Genomic DNA, 11,904 nt, shown 5'->3' on the forward strand with positions numbered 1-11,904 from the left:
AGCCTCATGCAGGACTTTCAGCAGCCTCATGCAGGACTTTCAACAGCCTCATGCAGGACTTTCAGCTGCCTCATGCAGGACTTTCAAGAGCCTCATGCAGGACTTTCATGCAGGACTTTCAACAGCCTCATGCAAGACTTTCAACAGCCTCATGCAGGACCTTCAACAGCCGTCTGCAGGACTTTCAGCAGCCTCATGCAGGACTTTCATGCAGGACTTTCAGCAGCCTCATGCAGGACTTTCAGCAGCCTCATGCAGGACTTTCAACAGCCTCATGCAGGACTTTCAGCAACCTCTTGCAGGACTTTCAACAGCCTCATGCAGGACTTTCAGCAGCCTCATGCTGGACTTTCAACAGCCTCATGCAGGACTTTCAGCAGGCTCATGCAGGACTTTCAACAGCCTCATGCAGGACTTTCAGCAGCCTCATGCAGGACTTTTCATGCAGGACTTTCAACAGCCTCATGCAGGACTTTCAGCAGCCTCATGCAGGACTTTCTATGCAGGACTTTCAGCAGCCTCATGCAGGACTTTCAACAGCCTCATGCAGGACTTTCAGCAGCCTCATGCAGGACTTTCATGCAGGACTTTCAACAGCCTCATGCAGGACTTTCAGCAGCCTCATGCAGGACTTTCAACAGCCTCATGCAGGACTTTCAACAGCCTCATGCAGGACTTTCAGCAGCCTCATGCAGGACTTTCAACAGCCTCATGCAGGACTTTCAACAGCCTCATGCAGGACTTTCAACAGCCTCATGCAGGACTTTCAGCAGCCTCATGCAGGACTTTCAGCAGCCTCATGTAGGACTTTCAGCAGCTTCGTGCAGGACTTTCAACAGCCTCATGCAGGACTTTCAGCAGCCTCGTGCAGGACTTTCAGCAGCCTCATGCAGGACTTTCAACAGCCTCATGCAGGACTTTCAGCAGCCTCATGCAGGACTTTCAGCAGCCTCATGTAGGACTTTCAACAGCCTCATGCAGGACCTTCACAGCCTCATGCAGGACTTTCAGCAGCCTCATGCAGGACTTTCAACAGCCTCATGCAGGACTTTCAGCTGCCTCATGCAGGACTTTCAAGAGCCTCATGCAGGACTTTCATGCAGGACTTTCAACAGCCTCATGCAAGACTTTCAACAGCCTCATGCAGGACCTTCAACAGCCGTCTGCAGGACTTTCAGCAGCCTCATGCAGGACTTTCATGCAGGACTTTCAGCAGCCTCATGCAGGACTTTCAGCAGCCTCATGCAGGACTTTCAACAGCCTCATGCAGGACTTTCAGCAACCTCTTGCAGGACTTTCAACAGCCTCATGCAGGACTTTCAGCAGCCTCATGCAGGACTTTCAGCAGCCTCATGCAGGACTTTCAACAGCCTCATGCAGGACTTTCAGCAGCCTCATGCAGGACTTTCAACAGCCTCATGCAGGACTTTCAGCAGCCTCATGCAGGACTTTCATGCAGGACTTTCAGCAGCCTCATGCAGGACTTTCAGCAGCCTCATGCAGGACTTTCAACAGCCTCATGCAGGACTTTCAGCAACCTCTTGCAGGACTTTCAACAGCCTCATGCAGGACTTTCAGCAGCCTCATGCAGGACTTTCAGCAGCCTCATGCAGGACTTTCAACAGCCTCATGCAGGACTTTTCAGCAGCCTCATGCAGGACTTTCAACAGCCTCATGCAGGACTTTCAGCAGCCTCATGCAGGACTTTCATGCAGGACTTTCAACAGCCTCATGCAGGACTTTCAGCAGCCTCATGCAGGACTTTCAACAGCCTCATGCAGGACTTTCAACAGCCTCATGCAGGACTTTCAGCAGCCTCATGCAGGACTTTCAGCAGCCTCATGGGCCTGAAGCGAGAACCGGGGAAATCAATGCGCACGGCCTGCACTAGGTGCACGCACAGCGCATGTGTGCAGCAGGGCTGTCGCGCGTTACTCGCGGACTGCTGTTTAAAACAGGAACCTGCCGCGACAGACCAATGAACGCGAGACGCGGTGATCCGGTTTCCAGTGTGTTCGTTAATCCAGCGTGCAAACTCCAAGTCAAATCTGCAACCCACTCTGCAGTAAAGCCGACGCCTCGGGCCGCTCGGAAACCCCCGTCCGCACTCAGGCCTGGTCCGGCATCAGGGCGGCATCGGATCGTTTGAAAGTGGAAAGCGTCTCGTCTCCACGCATGGGCTTCAGATCAGTCAGCCAGCGATATGCAAATACGCAGGCGAAAGAACACAAGTCTGGACCGACCGACGGTGCAATGCCGAGCTGAACGGAAATCAAACAACCGGAAGGCAAAACAGCACGTGGTTATAAATTTATTGCTAGATTTTTCCCCTTATCCCACCCGATTAACCCAGTGGCATATGGCCGGAACTCTTGTGGAATAACTCCCCTGGCTCACGTTTCCGCAGGAAGGAGACAGTCGTAACACCAGCCTCCTTCAAACTCGTGTCGGTTTACACGCTGAAGCCTCCTCGCATGGACCGCGTCACCTTCAGGCCGCGAGGGAGGCGTAGGGAGGAGAGCGCGTTCAGCCGCTTGGCTGCGGGCGCCCGGATGGGCCAGAGGGGTCGCTGGAGAACGACGAGTCCCCGAACACTACACCGATCTACACCCACTATCCCTCGGGTAAGGGTGGCCTAATGGATGCCTGACTCCGTGGACGCTCTGGGATACGAACCTCCCAGCCACGTGACGAGCGGACTGCAAGAGCGGCGGGTTAGTCCGCTCGGCCACCATAGCGGCCCACCTTGCTGCTTTTTATTTTAAACCTCTGTTTATTTTGCAGTGTTTTTCAAACTATTATAAAAGTAGAAATAGATGTATCAGAGCTTCGGTCCCAACAGATATCCTATCAACACCTTATGCAAAATTCTTTTGGGACAAATTTGTGGGGGACGTCCCTTGGAAAAGAGTTTGGACTTCCCCTCTCAAATACCTGTCAACCAATAATACACAGTTGTGCTCTGACGTCCTATTGTAAACTACTAATAAGACACGTTAGCCCCTAGCTAGCTAGCGGGACTGACCCTTTAGCCGAGCGGTTAGCGACGTCGCCTTGTGGTGCAGTACACCCCGCATCGAATCCCGCCACCGCGCAACAAAATAACCGGTTACATTGTGGTGGGATCCGGAAGTGTGCAGATCCTCAGAAGTCTCTCCGGAGCGCGGGAATAACAAAGCGCGAGGGCGCGCTTCCGGGGAGGGTGACGACTGTAAACTACTAATAAGACACGTTAGCCCCTAGCTAGCTAACAGGTCTGACCCTTTAGCCGAGCGGTTAGTGACGTCGCCTTGTGGTGCAGTACACCCCGTATCGAATCCCGCACCGGGCAAGAAAATAACCGGTTACTACACCATGTTTTATTCAATACACCTTCCTGCCGATCTTCCCTCTACCTCTCAGCATGCACTTCCTGGCTTCTCTGATTTTCAGGAGGAAGCTGACCAGTTTTTTTTTATATCGTAAATCTTACATTTTCACGTGCCAAATTTCATATTCGCAAATGCAAATGTAGAAACTCCTCTCGCCGCCTTCAGAAACGAGCCGGCTTACCTCCGCGTGTTCCTCCGAGCTGACCGGAACTTCCTGCACCGGCTTTTCCGTCGGCCCACTTCCGCGGCTGCCGCGGCCTTTCAAAAATAAAAGCACTCTCGCGTTCACAAAATAAAAGCAATATAACAAATACACACGAACCCCACAGGACACTGGGATGGTGTAATGCGATGGCAGGGTTCGGTTGCGGTTGAACGGAACTAACGAGCGGGTTTAACTGATTTACTGAGCATCCATTCTCCATGACTACACGTCAGCATGCTGTGTGTGTGTGTGTGTGTGTGTGTGACTGGCCACGTGACAGGTGGATCAGATCCTGCTGGTCCCGTACCAGTCTGAATGTATTCACTCGTTCATTTTTAAAACCTCCATTTCTTTCAAACAGAATGTCGGCTGCACCGCTGATGTTCTGTTCATCCCTGCTCTTCCTCTGTCCTCCACGTCTCAGCCTGCCAGTTAGCACCACCAGTCCACCCCCCTCTCCCCCTCCCCCTCCCCCTTCTCTCTCTCTCTCTCTCTCTCTCTCTCTCTCTCTCTCTCTCTCTCTCTCTCTCTCTCTCTCTCTCTCTCTCTCTCTCTCTCTCTCTCTCCCTCTCTCCCCGGCTCTGACCTTGTCCTGTTTGTATCCACACCGGTGAGGCTACAGCAAATACAGAGGAGGCTTAGCTGTGACCTCCAGGTGGACGCCGCCATGAAGCAGAGAACCACTAAAGAAACCAGCACCGGGTTTTATTACCCGTCCAGGACTCATTCTCCAGACCTGTTTAAATTAGGCCATTTGGGCTGACGTGCCTTGCCCAGGGCCACAGTGTCCACATCTATAAACCTGATAGATGCCATCAGTGGATGTCATCTATCTATCTACCTATCTATCTATCTATCTATCTATCTATCTATCTATCTATCTATCTATCTATCTATCTATCTATCTATCTATCTATCTATCTATCTATCTATCTATCTATCTATCTATCTATCTATCTATCTATCTATCTATCTATCTATCTATCTATCTATCTATCTATCTATCTATCCATCCATCCATCCATCCATCCATCACAATACACGTGTTACAAATCGATATATAATGATATATTGATATATATTAAGAGCACTGTGATATATCGCAATATTTTGTCGAAATTTAGGGAAAGAACTCATAAATAAAACACCTCAACATGCATGAAATCAGAACAATCACACTGTCCCGATCCCCATACTACTGCAGTATGATGTACTCCATAGTATCCATTTTTAGTACACCACACTGAAATGTTTGTCGCATGGGAAAGCCCTGCATATTTAAGGTCGGGGTGTGTGATATTTTCACAGAAAAATCAATTATGAATTGGCTGGACACTATTCTGGAGAAAACGGCATCTTTGCGTGGTTTTCATGGAGGGTCCCTATCCATTTGTCGTCACTTCCGCTGGTTGACAAATTAAAATTTGGTGGCGTTTTGCTGGTCTCGATCTCCCTGAAGTCCTCGTTCCTCTCCTCCTCTGGCCTCAGTACTCCCATCTCTCCTCCTCCTCCTCCTTCTCCATCCTCTCTCCTCCCTCTCTGTCAAAGCTTTACCTCCGGCTTGGTCGGGCGTCCCTGGCCGTGTCTGCGGGTGGGAAGCCGGATGTGGGTATGTGTCCTGGTTGCTGCACTAGCGCCTCCTGTGGTCAGTTGGAGCGTCTGTTCAGGGGGGGAGGGGGAACTGGAGGGAATAGCGGGATCCTCCCACATGCTAAGTCCCCCTGGTGAAACTCCTCACTGTCAGGTGAAAAGAAGCGACTGGCGACTCCACATGTATGGGAGGAGGCATGTGGTAGTCTGCAGCCCTCCCCGGATCGGCAGAGGGGGTGGAGCAGAGACAGGGACGGCTCTGAAGAGTGGGGTAATGGCCAAGTAAAACTGGGGTGAAAAAAGGGGAACCCCCCCCCAAAAAAAAACAAAGGTGTATTTCTGAAATTCCATTCCAAACCGCTTATCCTGCTCTTGTAACGTGCATGGATAAATAGACTGGCTAGCCCGTAGCTAACGGCTCGGACCCTTTGGTCGACTGCTTAACGTATAGTCACCCGTGGTGCGGGAGACACGGGTTCGCGTCCCGGCTGTGGCGGTTCCCGGACTGCCCCCCTGAATTTGCTAAATTAAAGGGTCTGACCCTTTAGCCAAGGGCTAGCCAGTCTACTCATTCATGATCGTTACAGCCCCCCCCCCCCTTCGGGATGCGCGTCCCCGCATATCAGCTCCCTCACGCCTCTGGGCACACGCGCGCTTCCGACGGCCTCGCGCTCTCACCATCATCCCATTCTGACACCAATGTAGCGAATTCGGGGGCAGCCCGGCAACCGGCGGGACGCGAACCCGTCTCTCCCGCACCACGGACGACTACGTTAACCAGTCGATTAAAGGGTCCGACCCGTTAGCCAATGGCTAGCGAGTCTATTTATCTGTGCACGTTACACTCTCAGGGGGGCGGGGGATGCTGGAGCCTATCCCAGCAGTCACTGGGCGGCAGGCGGGGGAGGGCACCCCGGACAGGCCGCCGGGCCACCGCAGGATCTGTATTTCCGAAATGATTTCACAAATTAAAATCTAGTGGAGTTTTGGTGGTCTCGACCTTCCTGAAGTCCTCGCTTCTCTCCTCCTCTGGCCTCAATACTCTCATCTCATCTCTCCTCTTCCTCCCCCCCCCCTCTCCGTCAAAGCTTTGCCGGAGGCGACGTGCATCTGCTCCTGACATTTTTAGAATGAGCAGAACTTGTGAGAACAGCTCATTTATTGTTCCTCTGTGGTTAATTATTCAGAGCCGGGCTCCCGGCTCGGCGTGGCGGACCGTCTGAAGGCAAAAAAAAAAGAGGGACTTGGATTTTATAAACCATCTTCTTCATGCTGTCGGTGTCAGCCGGAAGTGGCGCCGTTCTGGGGTCAGAGTGGCTGACGGCCCCGCCGCCCCGCGGTTCGGAGCCATTGGGGCCCTCGGGTTATCAATGAGATATTCATGGCGAGCCCTCTCGCCTCGGATTTGCGCAGATGGCTGCGCGGCAGGGGCGGATCTACAGGGTGGCACAGGGGTGGCAGCTGCCACCTCTGGGATACAGTCTTGCCACCCCAGGAAAAAATCTCTAGATCCGCCACTGCTCCGCGGAGGCCGGTCAGCGAGCAGAGAGCGGCACACGGCGGTAGGGACGACCGGCGTCGAGCAGAAAAGAAAAGCGCACAGAGGAGTTTTTGGAACTAAATACGCACTAAGTGGATGCCTCCATCCGGAGCGCCTTGGGCTCCGTAGCCCGTAATGCATTTTTAATACCAAAGGGGGATTTGGACCCGTCATGTTGGCGGTGTTCAGAGCCACAAGCTGCTGGATGAGCTACAGGAGACCACGGAGAGAAATCCCCGTTCTCATATTCTGCTAACAATGCTAGCAGGTTACTTGTAAGCCTAAAGTGGATTCAGGTTTTCTTAATCAGTCACCAGGTCCCATGTGCCAGTTTGCAAAACAATAATAATTAAATAAATAAAAAATGTTCTCTGTGTTATGAAATAGTCGCTGAGTTGAATGAACGGATGAAGCTGATACGTTTCAAATTGTTCACACAAAAAAACCCTGTGACCCTGTTCACACTTGGCTTTAAAATGCGTTCTGGGCGACCGGATCACAAGTGGACAGCGAGACACATCCCCGTTTACACCTGCGTCTCCGCATGCGTCCTGCTGACCACTGGTGATCTGATTTCGTTACGAAGAAGAAGAAGAAGAAGAAGATTTCCTGTTACGTCCTTGTCGGGGACGCATCAGGACGCATTGGCGTTTACACGACAAAAGACATGTGGTCAAATGCGTCCCGGACCACCTCGGCAAGTGGTTTGAGTAGCCGGTTCACAAACGTTTGGGTGGTGGTCTTGTATTTAGTGCTGTCCACTTGTGACCCGATCGCAAGAACGCATTCTAAAACCACGTGTAAACGGGGCCTCCGTTGCACTCGTGTCTGTAGAACTCACGTCCTTCAGCGAGATCTGGTCTCTCGGCAGATTTTGAGTGACAGGCGTTTCTGTGCGTCAGGTTAAGGCTGCGGTCACACGTGCACGAATGCCCGTCGCCTGCCGAGGCGGAACTCGTATCTTGACGTGCTGAGTGTGCAGGATGTGACGCACACGGAAATCCGTTTTCTGGTTTGTTGTCCGTTTGAGCAGTTGTTGGTTTTGCCCGGGCCGGATTCGAACCCGGGCCGCTGCGGTAAGGACTCAGCCTCATGTGGTACGCACTCTACCAGGTGAGCCACCGGGGCGCCCCCCAGCCAGCATCTCTCTTGTGATACCCCCCCAACCAGCATCTCTCTTGTGGCACCCCCCCAGCCAGCATCTCTCTTATGGCACCCCCCAGCCAGCATCTCTCTTGTGACACCCCCCAACCAGCATCTCTCTTATGGCACCCCCCAGCCAGCATCTCTCTTGTGGCACCCCTCCAACCAGCATCTCTCTTGTGACACCCCCCCAACCAGCATCTCTCTTGTGGCACCCCCCCAGCCAGCATCTCTCTTATGGCACCCCCCAGCCAGCATCTCTCTTGTGACACCCCCCCAACCAGCATCTCTCTTGTGACACCCCCCCCAACCAGCATCTCTCTTGTGGCACCCCCCAACCAGCATCTCTCTTGTGGCACCCCCCAACCAGCATCTGTCTTGTGGCACCCCCCAACCAGCATCTCTCTTGTGGCACCCCTCCAACCAGCATCTCTCTTGTGGCACCTCCCCAGCCAGCATCTCTCTTGTGGCACCCCCCCAGCCAGCATCTCTCTTGTGGCACCCCCCCCAACCAGCATCTCTCTTGTGGCACCCCCCAGCCAGCATCTCTCTTGTGGCACCCCCCCAACCAGCATCTCTCTTGTGGCACCCCCCAGCCAGCATCTCTCTTGTGGAGGCGCAAGAAAGGAAGAGCGAGGAAGAGAGGCAGGTATGCAGATCTGGTAGCTGAGTGTCGGAGGAACGGGTGGAAGGCCGGCTGTGGGCCGGCTGAAGTGGGTTGTAGGGGCTTTGCAGGCCAGTCTCTGCATCGGGTTCTGGGACTCTTGGGGATTTGTCGGCTGCAAAGAAGAAGAGCCATGAGGAACATCTTGACTCTGGGTAAAGAGGGGTGACGTGGCGTAATGTGCTGCCTGGACACGAGCCGGGGCTTGACCACCCCCAGCTGGGTCGCTGGGGCGAGGGTGTCTGATGTGAAGACCCGAAACCCCTGATGACCCCGGGTTCATTACCGAGGATGTGTCCAGGCTGCACCACATGGTGTATCAGCGAACCGGGGCAGTTTCCAGTTTTCCCAGGCGATGTCGCGCAACAATCAGAGTGTCCTCCATCCCGGCTCCCTACAGCCAATCACAGCCAAGAGGGGTCAACCGCACACGCTTCTCTGCTATTGGCTGAGGCCGGTCAAAGTTCACCAAAGTTGAACTCCACGTGAAGCGAAGACAAAAAAAATGTCCTTCACCACCGGAAGCGGATGTTTTGTTCGCCCCCTTCGCGCGCGTACAGCGGAAGAGGACGGGGGGCGAGTATTCGCCAGTGTCAGTGTCCCGGATGTGTGACCGTAGCATTTGTGCGGTTGTACTCTGAGTCCACATCTGACTCGCTCCATCCGGGACATTTTTCTCTTCTCGCTTTAAAATAAGCGAAACTTGCTGGGCGTCCGGGTGGCGTGACGGTCTATTCCGTTGCCTACCAACATGGGGCTCGCCGGTTCGAATCCCCGTGTTACCCCGGCTTGGTCGGGCGTCCCTACAGACCCAGTTCATTTATTTATTTTATCTCCCCCCTTTTTCCCCCCCAATTGTATCCGGCCAATTACCCCACTCTTCCGAGGCGTCCCGGTCTCTGCTCCACCCCCTCTGTCGATCCGGGGGGAGGGGGGGGGGCTGCAGACTACCACACGCCTCCTCCAATACACGTGGAGTCGCCAGCCGCTTCTTTTCACCTGACAGTGCGGAGTTTCACCAGGGGGACGTAGCACGTGGGAGGATCACGCTATTCCCCCCAGTTCCCCCTCCCCCCGAAACAGGCGCCCCGACAGACCAGAGGAGGCGCTAGTGCAGCGACCAGGACACATACGCACATCCGGCTTCCCACCCGCAGACACGGCCAATTGTGTCTGTAGGGACGCCCGACCAAGCCCGGAGGTAACACGGGGATTCGAACCGGCGATCCCCGTGTTGGTATAGCAACGGAATAGACCGCTACGCCACCCGGACGCCCACTAGAGACACAATTGGCCGTGTCTGCGGGTGGGAAGCCGGATGTGCGTATGTGTCCTGGTCGCTGCACTAGCGCCTCCTCTGGTCGGTCGGGGCGCCTGTTCGAGGGGGAGGGGGAACTGGGGGGAAAGATCGTGATCCTTCCACGCGCTACGTCCCCCTGGCGAAATTCCTCACTGTCAGGTGAGAAGAAGCGGCTGGCGACTCCACATGTATGGGAGGAGGCACGTGGTAAGTCTGCAGCCCTCCCCGGATCGGCAGAGGGGGGTGGAGCAGAGACCGGGGCGGCTGGGAAGAGTGGGGTGATTGGTCGGATACAGTTGGGGAGAAAAAGGAGAAACTTCTTAACGTCCCTCGAGGTCAAGCGTTAAGATTCCTCGTGTTTCCTTGACGTCTTCCCCCGCACGTGCATCCCGTATCCCCTCCACATGGACTCCTGCTCTCCTCTGCTCCGTCCAGCAGGGTCCATCTGTCAGAACTGGATGTTCCCACCACCCCCCCAACCCCCTTGATGTCTCTTTAATTACCCCTCAAGTTACCCCGAGATACCGCCTGCCATATTACCACTTATTTGCTTCTTAATTTCCCAATTATTGCCAGTGGACGTGCTGGGAATTAACGAGGGGTCTTTATTTCCGTTGATACGAGAAACGGGATGATGCGCTCGCGCTAGCCAACAAGTTAGATGCCCCATTGGGCCCCTTTGACCCGGCCATAATTGGGTTTGAATGGGGGACCGTGCTCGGTCGTTTTTTTTGGGGGGGGGGCTTTCACTGTCATGGTATCGATCAGACGTATCGATCCGGCTTATCGCTGCCGGTGGAGGTTTCAGTGGGTCACTGGCAGAAAGGGGAGCGGAAAGGTTAAGGGGGCACAGATAATTCAGGTCCATCGGGCGAAGTTTCATAGTTGGTTTCCTTCGCGTTCTCTCCCAGTCAGAAGGTCCCAGACAAACCCCGACTCCCTCAGCAGCGCCTACGGGGGACCTTTTTTAACCCGGAAGGCCGAGCTGATTCTGGTTCTACGTCCACGACCACATGATTCTGGCTCCGCTGACGGCTTTAAGCACCCGCTCACATTTTCTACCAGTCGATGTCCAGTGGCGGCTGGCCAGTAGAGGGCGCTGGGGCGCCGCCCCCTTCAAACATCCAAGAAATGAAAATCTACTTAAACGGCAGGGGGGGAGACACCCTGGACAGGCCGCCAGGCCATCACACACATACAATTTAGTACGGCTGATTCACCTGACCCACAGGTCTCCGGACTGTGGGGGGAAACTGGAGCCCACCCACGCAGACACGGGGAGAACATGCAAACTGCACACAGAGGACGACCCCCAAGTTGGGATGACCCCCCAAGGTTGGATTACCCCGGGGCTCGAACCCAGAACATTCTTGCTGTGAGACGACCGCGGTAACCATTGCGCCACCGTGCCGCCCCCTACTGAAACATGTTCAATATAATGTAGTTGTATAATAATATAATAATAATAATATAATAATGATGAAATAAAGGTGTTGTCAGCCTGTGAGCGCCTGTCAGCAGCAGTAAATACCGGTTCAAATGGTGTTTGGTTGATTCCCGTCTGAATACATCTACTTCTTGTCTGAATACATCTACTTCCTGTCTGAATAGATCTACTTCCTGTCTGAATACATCTACTTCCTGTCTGAATACATCTACTTCCTGTCTGAATAGATCTACTTCCTGTCTGAATACATCTACTTCCTGGGTGAGGGGCGCCGCCCAAACCATACCTTATGTAAGCCCTCAAACCTGTGGCGAGCAGGTGACCTGAGGCTGCCGTCTGATTGGTTTCTTCAGGTTTTCCAGGGGGCGCAGTTCTGTGCCGCCCCAGACACGCCCACTTTTAACGATTTTTGGTCTCATGTGATTGGACAATTCTCGTGGCTGTCCATCATGTTCACACCCACCACCACGCCTCGTCTCGACTGTCAATCATCCACCGTCTACCGACCCTGGTTAAATCTATAGGCTGCACCGTCCTTCTTAATAACTCCGTGCCTGTATGGACGTTAAAGCAGCTGTCAGGTGGGCTTGTTGCCCCCCCCAATGTTTCTAGCACGAGCCGCCACTGGTCGAGGATATTCTGGC

The sequence above is a fragment of the Lampris incognitus genome, chromosome 20, assembly GCF_029633865.1.
Source record: "Lampris incognitus isolate fLamInc1 chromosome 20, fLamInc1.hap2, whole genome shotgun sequence".
NCBI classification, from domain to species: domain Eukaryota; kingdom Metazoa; phylum Chordata; class Actinopteri; order Lampriformes; family Lampridae; genus Lampris; species Lampris incognitus.